This window comes from Triturus cristatus, chromosome 9, assembly GCF_964204655.1.
Source record: "Triturus cristatus chromosome 9, aTriCri1.1, whole genome shotgun sequence".
NCBI lineage: Eukaryota > Metazoa > Chordata > Amphibia > Caudata > Salamandridae > Triturus > Triturus cristatus.
In genome coordinates, this window is record NC_140592.1 from 479,628,068 (window position 1) to 479,642,527 (window position 14,460).

General features: G+C 52.2%; 1 protein-coding gene across 16 annotated transcripts in view; it reads right to left on the bottom strand.

Moving 5' to 3' along the window:
* Nucleotides 1-14,460, bottom strand: part of BRMS1 (BRMS1 transcriptional repressor and anoikis regulator) — a 292,161-nt gene that overhangs the window by 195,812 nt on the left and 81,889 nt on the right. The gene's annotated exons all lie outside the window — the stretch shown is intronic.

Here is a 14,460-nt window from a genome sequence, read left to right on the forward strand (position 1 = left end):
AAGTGCGAAACTCTAATAAGAGAAGATTTTGTGCCAGATCTGCATTAGTCAGGGTAAGCTCGATGCAGTCCAGTGATTCTGTATGTGACGTGCATCGCCTAGCCCTGACAATGTCCTCCCGGATAAGTGAGCGGCAACCCCTGACATGACAAATCCAGTGTGTCGCCTTGTTAATTAGTGAGTCTTCGTTTTCGTGGCCACCCGTTGCATCTAGTTTAGGGACGTTAACCATGAAAACTGTTTTTGCCTGTAGAGAGGGGGGTGAACGGTGGATAGTTCCTCTTCAGAGGATTTACAACCATAGGACGCACAGCTGTTGGTGCACATGATCGGGTAGTGTGGTGTGCTGGGGCTTGTGTGGAAACTGGATTCTGGGGGTGAAGTTTTTGGGTAACAACCTGTCCTGTAATGGAAATTGGTGATACTTGTTTGTGTGTTGTGGGGGGAGGCGCAAGGGATCTATCACCTATTTGATTTCTTTCTTCTTGAGTGGAGGGGGAAGTTTGCTGGGCCTGCAGGCGCTGTGCGACCAAGGGGCGTAAGGGTTGCTTATACTTTTGCAGGGTGTTCCTCAAGGTTAAAAGTTTAATCGTAGTGATAAGCTCCTCGATCTTGTCTTTCAGGTCTCCAATTTCCAGCCTGAGAGAACTAACAAGCTCAAGGAGGTCTTGTAATGATGGAGTTACCTCTTTGTTACTCTCAGTTTGGATTGGCGGCGATGGAAGCATGATCAAAGCCGCAGAAGCATCAGAAATGTCTGCCAAGACTGCAAACCTATTCGTGCAGGGGACCGGAAGGCCAGATTGGCTTCCGCTAATTACGATTTGGGCGTTTGGAACTTGAGGAGGTGTGACATTAGCAGAGGGTTCTATCGTCTGCACCTCGGGGGTTTCTAATGGTATCTCATTACTATATGTCAGTACTCCCTTCCTGGTATGCTTACGAAACATTGTAGGGATGGTAGGTGTGTGTAATGTACTGGCACTTTGGGGTGATGTTTGAGTTAGGTGCTAGAGATTCTGTATCTAGGATATCTTCGCACTCATGAATAAGAGTGCCTGTCCTAACCATCACACAAGTATTGGCGGCACGTTTGTGCGACCTCCTTGCTTTTTTACCCTTCCCTGCCCCCCCCCCCTGCTCAGGCCATTGCTCGCCCCCACTCCATCCATCAGTTTCCTTTTACCCATTTTGCAACCCCAGTAAAAATGATAAGACACCAAATACAACACAATAGGCCCCTAAACTATTTCTACCCACGGCGTCCGAAGATAGACGTTTTGTTGAGGACAGGTTTTCCTGCAAGGTCCCAAGGCCCTGAACTGAGATTACAGTATTAGAATCCTGTTATGGCCCTGTTCGACAAAGGTGGGCCCATGTGAGAACAATGTCACGTAACACGATACCTTATTATACTGTAGACCGTGTGAAGCCCAGTCCAGCGGACCAGTCCAGCAATTGGATGAAGGGGGGTGGCCCTGCCCTGCCTCGTCCTGGCAAGGACGGGCACGCCCTTGGCCCGGGCTTTGCTCTGGCGCAGCCCGCGCCGCGGGAGGTGAGGCAGCGCTTTGTAGCGCGATGCAGGAGTCTCCCCCTCACCTTTGGCAGGAAGACTCTGCGTTGCACCCTGGGACTTCGAGTCACACCAGGGTGAGTAGCCCGGGAGGTGTAGAAAGCGGGACGAGTGGCCACAAATGCTGGAAGGAACAGCACCCTGGGCTTAGGCTCCCGTCAGGGTTTTGTGAGCAGGAGTGATGGCCAGTAAAGACCCACGCAGAAACAATGCACTCACCACCAACACGCTGACAAGCACCCTACTCAACGTGCGCTCCCTACACCGACACACCGTAGAGATCTGGGACCTGATCGACACCCTATCGCCCGACGTCGCCTTCTTCACGGAAACCTGGACCAACACCACCTCCGGCCCAGACACCGCCACTGCCACTGCCACCCCCGACGGCTACAAGTTCCAGAGAAAGGATCGCCCCCACCGCCCAGGAGGACCCCCCCCCCCCAATCGCTCACAAGAGCCCCCTCCGCCTCTCTACATCCAGCACGAGTGGTCCCCACTCCAACACAGTACACCTCAACTTCCAGATCCAGACCAGCCCCAGGACCACGCTACGCGGCACCCTCATCTACAGACCGCCAGGACCCCGCACCCAGTATGCAACCACCATCGCCAAGCTCGCCGCACCCCACCCAATCACCTCCACAGACTACATCCTACTCGGGGACCTGAATTTCCACCTCGATAACCGCAACTGCCCTGACTCCATCACGCTCCTCGACAACCTCGCCATCCTCAGACTGAAGCAGCTGATCAACATGCCCAAGCACAGAGCTGGCCACACCCTCGACCCTATCTTCGCGGGAGGAACAAACATCCGTTTCAGCCACACCACCCAGCCTCTCTTGACGGACCACCACTGCGTCCATTTCACCTTCAACACCACCACCGCACCCAAGCCCTTCCCGCGACCCCCAAAAAGAAACTGGAGCAAGGTCACAGAGGAACTCCTAATCACCACCCTCCTCCAAGACCCCCCCCCTAGCGCCACGATCAACACCAACTCCGCAGCCACAGAATGTCACCACTGGATCTCCCGCTGCGCCGACAAACTCGCACCCCTCAAACACCCCGCCAAACAACGCCCACGGAAGACCGCCTGGTTCACCACAGAACTACAGGAAGCCAGACGCTCCTGCAGACGCCTAGAGAAAGCCTGGCAAAACCAGAAAAGCACGGAACATCCACAGGAGCGCCCTGAAGGAATACCACCAGCGCATAAGGGACACCAAACGGACCTTCATAAGAGACAAAGTCCAGACCCACGCGCCCGACGCCAAGGAACTGTTCAACATCAAACAGCAGTTCACAAAACCCCCAAGCGAAGCCACGGACGTCACACCTTCCCAGCAACTTTGCGACAAGCTCAGCTCATACTTCCATCTGAAGATCAAGGCCCTCTACGACAATTTCACCGAACCGAAGCAGGACATCACATTCCCACCCCAGGCTGCCAACCATCATGACCTGGAATCCCACTACCGTCAAACACCCACTCAGGAGCCCCAACGGACCCCTGCCCACCGCACATATTCCAAAAGGGCCGCCGCCGCTTTCGCACCCGAACTAGGGCTAACCATCAACGCCTCCTTCATGTCCGGCATCTTCCCAGACGACTGGAAGCGGGCGGAGGTAAAACCCCTCCTCAAGAAACCCATGGCCGACCCAACGGACCTGAAGAACTACCGGCCCATCTCTCTCCTCCCTTTCGCGTCCAAAGTCACTGAGAGACTCGTGAACGACCAGCTGTTACCTTCATCGACGAGAACTCCATCCTAGACGCCTCCCAGTCTGGATTCCGCAGCAAGCACAGCACCAAGACCACTCTGCTCACCGCCACCGACGACATCCGCATACTACTCGGCCAGGGACACACCGCGGCCCTAATCCTTCTAGACTTCTCTTACAGCCAGACTTCACAATGCAGGGATACAAGGAGCCGCCCTTGACTGGATCTGGTCCTTCCTCTCCGGCAGAACCCAGAGGATCGGATTCCCCCCCCTCCCTCTCCAAACCCACAGAGATCAGCTGCGGAGTGCCCCAAGGATCATCACTCAGCCCCACGCTCTCCAACATCTACATGGCCCCCTTCGCCGCCATCGTCAGACAGCATGGGCTCAGCATCGTATCCTATGCCGACGACACCCAGCTCATCCTCTCACTCACGAAGAATCCCGAAGACGCCAGACTCTGCTTCCAGGAAGGAAGCAAGAACGTGTGTGAGAAAGTGCCATCTTTCTTGCATGGTATGCCCCTACTTTTTGCTGAATTGCTGAATGTACTTTGATTGAGTGTGCCCTGGGTTACTGCCAATCAGGTACCCTGGGCCTATGTTCCTTCCCTAAAAACTGTGCTGAAACCTAAACCCAAATTGGCAAACCCTGGCGACATATCAGCCCCTGGTAAATGGTACCCTAGGTACCAGGGCCTTGTGACCAGGGAAGGCCTCTAAGGGCTGCAGCACTCATTGTGCCACCCTTAGAGGCCCTGTACCCTTACAGACACACACTGCCCTTGCAGGCTGGGTGTCTGGGTGCAAGACAAAACAAAGAGTCAACATGCACACACCCCTGGCCACACAGCTACAGTGGCAAACTCCACTTCTCCCAGGGAGACTAGACTAGCTTCAGTGTGTTCCCAGATTTGCTCAGGGTACACCTCTGTTCCCATTTGTATACTTGTTGCCCCAGGAGTAGCTGTACTGGGTGCCTTAGGGGCTTTGTTGTGGAGGCAAGATTTATCTACAGTAAGGTGTCCTGACCTCTTACAGTTATTACACCAGGCCTTTGAGTGATCAAAGTTCTTCCCCCTATTGGGTTGAGGCACAAAGGGAGTAGTTTGGGTCCCACCCACCTGAACAGGTTTTTGGGGCCCTTTGGAAGCGTGAGACTTTTTGTCTTGGGGATTCATACCACCTTTCTCCTGGGGAGGCTTTGTGACCACTTTCTTTTGGTCACCCCCAGTGGTTGTCCTTGTCACACTAGTCTTGACCCAGTGGTCTGCCTTCTTTCCCAATTCTTGGGGTGAAATTAGACCTAGGTCTACCAAATGCTGATGCAACTTTTCATTTGTGCAGTTACTTAATATATGTTCCTTCATGAATACATTGTACAATCCAGTAAAATCCTGCACACCATGTCCAGCTAACCAACCATCCAGTGTCTTTACTGAGAAGTCTACAAAGTCAATCCAGGACTGGGTCTGGGTGTTGTGAGCCCCCTGAATCTAATTCTATACTCCTCAGTAGTGAATCCAAATCCCTCAATCAGAGCTTTCTTCATGAGGTCGTAGGATCCTGCTTCTGACCCAGAGAGGGTCAGAAGCCTGTCTCTGCAGTTACTAGAGAACAGTTCCCATGGGAGTGCCCCCCAGAGAGGTTTCTTTACTTTTCTAATGTCACGAGCCCTCTCAAAGGCTGTGAACCATTTGGTGATATCAACACCTTGCTCAAATTTAGGGACAATCCCTTTGGGGATTTTAAGGTCAGAAGTTTCCTCCCTATCCTTATTGTTATTATTGCTGCCACCATTGATGGGTGCTAAACACATCTCTCTCCTTTCTTTTTCTAGAGCCAGGAGCCTGGACTCTAGCTCTAATCTTTTGGCCAGCCTTACAAGGCTGTCCTCTTCACTGGTGGGTCCCCCAGTGATCTCTCTGGTACCAGAATCACCTGTGTGATATCTAGGTCCCCAGATGCTAATTCTTGGATTGAAGGGTATGGGTGCCCTCTCCTCCCTAGGGGATAGTATGGGGGGGGGGGGTATTATCCACCTCCTCTTCTTCCCCTTCCTCATCTGACTGGCCATCACCATGTTCAGATTGGTGGTCCTTAGCATACTCAGCCAAGACCTCCTGGAGCCCTAGTTTGGTTGGATGCAGGCCCATTGGTATATTTTTAAGTTTGCATAGGGACCTCAATTCCTTGAAAGACAAGTGCAAGTAAGGTGTGAGGTGTGAGGTCGAGCTCCTCCACCAGGTCCATTTTATTATTTTCACTAATAGCTGGGTTTGTTTGAGTCATTCTAACCTGACAGTTCTAATCCTCTACCCTGTCTATAGTGACTTATTTTTCTAAAATTCTAATGGGACTTAAGCAAAGCCCTAGCAAGACTTTTAGTATTTTTGGAAAAGACCAATCAGAATTCTAAAGGCAATTTTAAGAGTTCTGTCGTGTGATCAGAAGGTAACCAAGTAGTCCAACAAATGCAAGTTTGTATCCCACCGCTGATCCACTGATGTGAGAAAGTGGCTCTGTATATACTGTTCCCAAATAGGTACAGGGTGTACAGAGTCCACAGTCCCCAGAGGTTTGGCAGAGGCTAAAGTTAGATATAACCTTACTCTCTAAAGTGGTAGCTTGGTCGAGCAGTAAGGCAGTATCAGAGGACAGTGTAAAGAATTTGTTGCACACACTCAGCCAGCAAATGGTCTCACACACTCAATAACTGAACTCTAGGCCAATGGTTTATATATAAAAAATATATGCTTGTTTTATTTTAGAACCAACAATAGGTATTAAAATACACTTTCTCAGAATGAGATGCTTTATATAAATACTTTTGCAATATGCAATTGACTTTTGTAGAAAGTTACAAGTGGTTGCAATAGGCAACACAATTTTAAACACAATAATGCATTGAGTTCAATGGAAGTTTCAAGTTACTTGCAACAGATTACTTTTAGGATTACTTTTGGAATTCCAGGACTGGATCCTAGATTCAGTCCTGGGTCAGTACTTAGAATCAAGTGATAAAAGTCGACTTAATTACTGTGATGATTTTTAGACAATATTTTGCTATTTTAAAAGTTGACACTTGGAAAATATTTCATAGAAAACAGTCAATGATTCCCTATGGAAGAAAATTGGGTTACTGGTAAGTACAGTTGTAAGTATTTTTCAGAGTCAGTGCTGGGCACCAAGATCCAGCACTGGTGGCTCACTTAATAGCAGGTGAGTGTTTTCGTTTTCGTTACTCGGCTGATTTTTGATGAATATTTTAAGATTTGAAAAGTCCACACTTAAAAGAAATTTCAGGAAAAAGCCAGTCAATGTTACCCTATGAAGAAAATTGAGTTATCAGTTTAAAGGTAAGTACTCGACTGGCAGAGTTAAGGTTCTGGGCATAGACTCAGGGGTCTCCTAGGGTCAGGTAGGTACAGTTGTTTCACCCTCAGCGGCACAAGGGCGGCCGGGTGCAGAGAGAGTTAGGCTCAATGTTATCCTATGAGAGGTAGGGGGGCCTTGGTTAGGGCAAGTGGGGAAGTAGGTAGGTGTAGAGATTGCACTGCCAGGGCCACTCGGGCAGCTGGGTGCAGGGTGCTTTTGAGCCTTCGGGTGCTCAATTGATTTCAATGGGAAATCTCCGGTTTAGAAAAAGACTGCAAGCTCGGGGACGAAGATTCTTCAGGTGCCACCACCACTTCGAGAGGTAAGTTGGGTAGTTGGAGAATAGTTAGGTACCCCGGGATTGGGCACAGGGGGCCGCGGGGCACCGGGTGCAGGGGTGCCTTTTGGTGTCGGGAAATCTTACCCTCTGTTGATAGCGGTTGGGGGGTGTGAGAAGTTGGCCTGGTATATGCTGTTCACTAGTTAAAGTGACCACCTTGTACCATGCCAAGCAACCCTTATGGTGTGGTTGTAAGTCAACCTTTTCGGACTAGCTGCCCTAGTGGTAGCGTAGGCTAAGCAGTCTTTGAGGCTAAACTCGTAAAAGAGTGTTAAGCAAGCTGTTTTACCATATGTAACCCCCCTTTATACCAATGAAAGGACACCACACAGATATATATTCAAAATATATATGTATTTATTACTCAAAGTATCCCCTAGACTCTTTATGAGCACAGGAGCACAAATCGTTAAACAAGAAAGTATTACAATATACAGAAGTTGCACTTTATATGGATAGGCCCTGGTGGCCGATCAAACCAAATACTAAAATAGTGGTATAAGTACCACGAATAGGAAAGGGAAAAGGCGTAGGGCCTCTAGAATCGCTGGGCCTACAAGGAGCTAACTTCAGTTAGTGACCAGGAGGTCCACGGGTCGCGTGTGCAGTGAGGAAAGTTACACGCGTGCTCCCATAGGTTTTCAATGGGTGCGTAAAAGTTCAAAAGTTACTGCTATAAGGGTCTTCTGGATGGACTACGAACTTGGGACTTAAAACACAGACACTAGAGATGTTTCTCTACACTTGGGCACCGGAGTGCCAGCTTTACCTCACCCACAGGAAGCGGGTGCATAGGTCTCGAAGTGCGTCGGGTTTCGTCTATCGATTCAATGGAGCCTGATGACAAAGATGCTGCAGGCGGTCGGTCCATAAGAGATTCCGTGGATCCAAGAGTGGATCGGAGTTGTAGAAGACCTGAAAGCAGAGGGGACAGTGTTCACAGTCACTAGCCAGTGACCGGCGTGGCACCAGGTAGGTACCAGGCGATGTCGGGTGCAAACAGGTGATGAGGTGTAGCTTGTCTCCGCAGCCACGTGGTCCCTGAAGGTCGACGACGTCCAGGAGTCTGTTCACGAGCTGTCCCACGCAGGCTCTCGCAGTCGGCAGTGTCAGTGACTCGAAGGAAGCAAACAAGCCTTGGCAAAAGCAGAAGTCGTGAAGAATGGAGAAAGCCGATTGTTCTGACCAGCAAGGTCAGAGGGGCTGCTCCTTTGGAGAGCAGCTGGGGCCAGTCTGGAGCAACCAGACCAGCGTCGTAGATTTCAAGGTTCGTCGCCAAAATGGCCACTAGCCAACGGGCCAGGGACCGGGCAGGCGCATCGAGATGCAAAGTGCAGAGGGGCCCCACGCAGATCGTGGAGATGCTAGAGGGCTCACCTTTGGTGCAGATGCTGCTCGGGTGTTGGGCTTCTCAGGACCCAAAGCACAACTTGGAGGGAGCCTCTGCTGTCGCGCTTGCAGCTTGTCGTCGGTCTTTCAAGATGGCTGGCTCCACGTGTCTCGGTGCCTCCACGGGTTCCTTCTTTGCAGGGACTGTGGATCGGGCTGTGAGAGGTCTGGAGGTCCAGGTCTTGTCGGGCTCTGGGCTCGGGCTCGGGCGGGAGGCGGCGGCGGCAAAGCAGACGTCGAGTAGCTGGTTGGTGCTTGCGTTAGCAAGATGGTCACTCCCTGACCATAGGGGAGATTTCCTTCTGTCCTCTGTGCAGCAGAGCGTCGAAGTTCCCGTCTTCTTCTTGTAGTTAAGTTGATTCCAGGATGTCTGAAATCTTAGGACACAGCTCCTACCTTTAAGCGGATTCTAGGGGCCGGACTACCTGCTAGGTCCCTCCCTAAGGGTGGGACCAGGAAGGGGGGTGGTTACACCCCCAATCCTTTGTCCAGCTCGCCCCAGGTCCGGGGCTGGTGTGCCCCAGGACCGGTTTGAACTGGCATATGCACCGAGGCTCCTTGTGAGCCTCAGGCATGTCTGATTCCATTCAAGCCCTACCTGACCAATACACAAAATCCTGTCTGGGGTGGTGCACGCACCTCCCCTGGCAGGAAACCCTTTGTCCACGTCTCCCAAGCTGGAAGGACTCCCAGCAGCAGGAGGGCAGACTTGTGTCTGTGGTGGCAGCATCCATTTTGTGGAGCTGAAGCTATGTCTGATTTTACCCGGGTTTCAGGTACTGTACATGTCGTGTCCCTCTAGAAGGGTGGAATGCTAACCCCGTCGCCAGAATTGGCGAGGGGTTAGTATTCCAATTCGTATGACACCTTACTCGACAGGTTTTGATAAAGCCAAACCAAAGATAGCATATAACTGCGAGGTTCATAATGCACAAGAGTATATGGTATGACGATATCTGGAAACGGTAGAAGGAAGTTGTTCCGACCACTGCAGACAGGCTCAGCTCATGCCAGAGCACCACCTCACATGGAACCAAGCACTCTGCCTTCAGGATTGTCAAGGCCTGCCATAGGAGTGACTTATAGGTTAATATGTGTCCCATTTAAGGTTAGGTATAGGTATACTACACCTAAGTAAGAGGTGGTTACACCAACTTACCCCAGCTGAGGGATCAGCCAGTTGTGTCAAATTTGTTAGGCCAGGTCAGGGTGGCACAATACATGCTTCAGCCCCTGGCAGGGCTTAGATGCACCAATGCCCTGGGTACCTAGTGTACACTGGTACAGGGGCTCACAGGGTGATCCAATTCCAATTGGTTATGCCCACAGCCTTAATATGTCAAAGACCAGTGAAGCAAAAAGCAAACATTTGGGGTGACCATAGGATAGCAGACCCTACTCTCCTACAGGGGGGCACCTGGTTCTGAGGCTTAAGGCTTCTTCAGGTGTGTCGAGGGAGGTCCTTGGGTTCCGGACTCGGGGTCACAGTCGCCGTGGGGTCGTCCTCGTGGTCTTTGTTCACTCCGGCAAAGGCCGGGCTTGGCTGGTGCAGAGTGTGCTGGGTTCGCGGTTCCGGGCTGCTGCCAGGGTTTAGAAGTAGATTTTGAGTAGAGCCTCTACTCATGGGAGTCCCAGGGGGCTTAGAGTCAAGAGGTAGCCAGGTCCTCTGGGGTTTGTGAGGTTGCTGGCCACAAGAGATGCCGGGATGGAGTAGGAGCAGGTTCGAGGGTCGACAGGCTGGTAGGGCTGGGGCCAAAGCTGTTGATGTCTTCTTCTTCTTCCTAGCAGCTGCAGGGCAGGTCTTCTTTCTTCTAGCTCTTCTTCGGATTTCAGAATACGGAATCTGGGGAAGGAAGGTTCAGGGTGCCCCTAAATACTAGATTCAGGGGCATTACAGGTAGGTAAAGGGCAGGGACCAATGGATTCCTGTCCTGGGGTGGGTACACCCCCTATCCTGCCTCTCTCCTGTGGGAGGGGGGCAGTAGCCTAGTCCTGATTGGGCAGGGCTTCCCATCTTCAAGATGGCGAGAGCCCGGAGATGTGCTTCGCCTCCCCCACCTGAGGGGTGGGGTTGGCAGGCTGGCACATGCCCCGTCCTTATTTGGGGTTTCCGGCCAAACTTCCCGCCAGAGTGGGGGGTTGCAGTGGCCTGGGGAAGCTCACAGAGGCGGAATGCCTTTGAAGCTCCCCCTGCCCATCCTGGGCGAGGAGATCTAGCACCTCGCCCAGGATGTGCATCGTTGCAGGCCCAGGAGAGCAGGGGCTCTCCTACCCAGGGGTCCAGCAACATGTCTGCTGTGTGGCAGCCTAGGCAGCCTCTCAGACCAGACGTGGATTGTAGGTTAGGTTTCAGGGGGCAGCTCTAAGATGCCCTCTGGGGTGCTTGGTACATTAAATCCCACACTGGCATCAGTGTGGGTTTAATGTCCTGAGAAGCTTGATACCAAACTTCTCAGTCTTCAGTGTTCAGTGTTGCCATTATGGTGCTGTGGAGTTCGTGTTTGACGAGCTCTCAGCACCATGCACTCTTAAATGGCAGCACTGCACTTACAGTGCCCAGGAATGGACCTGGGTGCTGTAGGGGCACAGGGCTCCTGCTCCTGTACCCACACCACTGGCATAGGGCACCCAGCTAGAGGGGTGGCTGATGTATGCCAGGGCAGTGTAGGTGGTGGGCATAAGAGAGCCACGTCGGCGTGATGACGTCAGTTCCACCCATTTTTTCCGAGGCGAACAGGTGGACCTACAACAGATTCAAAGTATACAACATTCAAACAAATATACATAGTACATATACAAAAAGGAAAGCTAAGGAACAACAGCATTTCTTATAAGTGTACCAGATAAAACAACATGACAAGCAAGGCATCCTTTAAGGTATACAAAGGTGGACAACGGGGAGGCGGGTGGGCCAGTGAGGAATCCACAGGCAGATAATATATCCACCAAAAAAAGCGTTACCGAAGGTAAGTAACTTGTTCTTCTGATGGAAACATCTGCCAGTAGATTCCTCACCTTGTGAATAAATTACCACAGCAGTCCCCCTCCCGGAGGAGGGTGTCCACCTTCCTATACCAAAAAAGTCCTGCAAGACAGAGCGCGCAAAGTGGCCCTCCCATCTCATCTCAGAGTCTAAGCAATAATGCTTTGCGAAAGTATGGAGGGAGGCCCAAGTCGCGGCTTTACAAATGTCTGGCAGAGGAACACCCCTGGCCAAAGCAGAGGTAGAAGATTTAGCCCTAGTTGAATGAGCTCTAATACCCTCAGGAGGAACCTCACCAGCAAGGGAGTAGCAGATCTTGATGGCAAGGATGATCCACCTGGACAGAGTGCGCTTGTGTACAGCTTTGCCTTCAAATTGTCCAATATAGCCCACGAAGAGCTGATCATCCAAATGAAAATCCTTCGTTCTGTCCAAATAAAAGCTCACAGCTCTTTTAGGGTCCAATCGGTGAAGTCTTTCTTCCTCCTTGGAAGGATGAGGTGGATAAAACACAGGGAGAGTAATCGACTGCCCCAGATGAAAGGGAGTAACTACCTTAGGTAGGAAAGCAGCCCTGGTCCTAAGGACCATCCTTTCAGCATGTAAGGATAAAAACGGGAGTTTCGAACTAAGTGCTTGAACCTCACTCACCCGCCTTGCCAAGGTTATGGCTACAAGAAAGACCGTTTTAAAGGACAACAGCCTCAAAGGACAGCTATGAAGGGGTTCAAAAGGGGACCCCATCAAAAAAGTTAAGACAAGATTAAGGTCCCACTGAGTAGGTGGAAGACGGCTGATCTGGTAGGCACAGAAAAGCTGATAAGGCTGATAAATAGCCCTTAACTGTGGCCACAGTACAACCTTGCAGAGCCAAGGAAAGAGCAAACTGAAGCACATTGGAAAGATGGGCTTTTAAAGGGTCAATGGATCTCTCTCCACACCATTTTACAAACTTAGACCACCTGTAGGAGTAAATAGACTTGGTGGAGTGTCGCCTGGCCGATAAATTAACATCCACCACATCAGGCGGGAGAGAGAAAGAACTCCGGTTACCCGTTCAATCTCCAGGCATGAAGGTGCAGGCTCTGGAGGTGGGGGCGAAGAACCTGCCCCTCAGACTGCGAGAGGAGGTCTGCCCTGAGAGGGAGATGGAGCGGAGGGTGCGACGAAAGGGGAAGTAGATCTGTGTACCACACCCTTCTTGGCCAATCCGGGGCGATCAATATAACTTGTGCCCGGTCTCGGCGAATCTTCCTCAGAACCCGAGGAATCAAGGGTATGGGAGGAAACGCGTAAAGGAGTTGCGAGCCCCAACTCAACTAAAACGCGCCCCCAACGCCCCCTGCATCGGAAACTGGAGACTGCAGAATGACGGGCAATTCTCGTTCGAGAGTGGCAAAAAGGTCCACCCGAGGAGTCCCCCACGTCCAGAAGACGTGCTGAACTACCTCTGGATGAAGCCTCCACTCGTGGTCAGCGGAAAACTGTCGACAGACTGTCCGCACGTACGTTCAGCACCCCGGCCAGATGATTCACCATCAAGCTAATCCGATGGTCCTGAGCCCAGGACCAGAGCCGCAACGCCTCTCTGCAGAGACGGTATGACCCCACTCGTCCCTACTTGTTGACATACCACATCGCAAAAGTGTTTTCCGTCAGGACTTGTACCGACTGACCACGAAGGGAAGGGAGGAAGGCCTTGAGCGCCAAACGTATCGCCCGCAATTCCAATAGATTGATATGAGACACTCTTTCCTCTGGAGACCAAAGACCCTTGATCTCCAGATCCCCCAGATGAACACCCCACCCTAGGGTGGAAGCATCCGATATTAATCAATCAATCAATGAATTTGTAAAGCGCGCTACTCACCCGTAGGGTCTCAAGGCGCTGGGGGGAGGGGGATCCGCCACTGCTCGAAGAGCCAGGTCTTGAGCTGTTTCCTGAAGGAGAGATGGTTCTGGGTCAGTTGTAGGTGGGTGGGTGGGGAGGGAGTTCCATGTCTTGGCTGCCAGGTAGGAGAAGGATCTTCCTCCGGCGGTGGTCTTGCGATGCGCGGGACGGTGGCGAGGGCGAGGCTGGCGGAGCGGAGGTGGCGGGTGGGTGTGTAGAATGTGAGGCGGTTGTTGAGGTATGTGGGTCCCATGTCGTGGAGAGCCTTGCGTGCGTGGGTGAGGAGTCTGAACGGGATCCTCTTGCTGATGGGGAGCCAGTGCAGGTCTCTCAGCTGGGGAGAGATGTGGCTGAAGCGGGGGGTGTCCAGGTTAAGTCGTGCAGAGGCGTTCTGTATGCGCTGGAGTCTTTTCTGTAGTTTGGCTGTGGTTCCAGCGTAGAGGGTGTTTCCGTAGTCCAGTCGGCTGGTGACGAGGGCCTGGGTGACCGTCTTCCTGGTGTCAGTGAGGATCCATCGGAAGATCTTTCGGAGCATGCACAGGGTGTTGAAGCAGGATGACGAGACGGCGATGACTTGCTTGGTCATCGTGAGGGAGGAGTCCAGGATGAAGCCCAGGTTGCGAGCATTGTCCGTTGGCTTTGGAGCGGAGCCCAGGGCAGGGGGCCACCAGGAGTCGTCCCAGGCGGAAGGGGATGTTCCCAGGATGAGGACTTCCGTCTTATCTGAGCTCAGTTTCAGCCGGCTGAGCTTCATCCATTCCGCGACGTCTTTCATTCCTTCCTGGAGGTTGGCTCTGGCTGTGGCGGGGTCGTTGGTGAGGGAGAGGATCAGCTGGGTGTCGTCGGCGTAGGAGATGATGTTGAGGTTGTGTTGGCGTGCGATAGCTGCGAGGGGGCTTATGTAGACGTTGAAGAGGGTGGGGCTGAGCGAGGATCCTTGCGGGACGCCGCAGATGACTTCGGTGGCCACGGACCGGAACGGCGGAAGGCGGACTCTCTGGGTTATGCCGGCGAGGAACGAGATGATCCATTCCAAGGCCTTTCCTTGGATTCCGATGTTGCTGAGGCGCTGTATCAGGGTGCGGTGGCATACGGTGTCGAAGGCTGCCGAGAGGTCCAGGAGGATGAGGGCAGCTGTTTCCCCGTTGTCGAGCAGGGACCTGATGTCGTCGGTGGC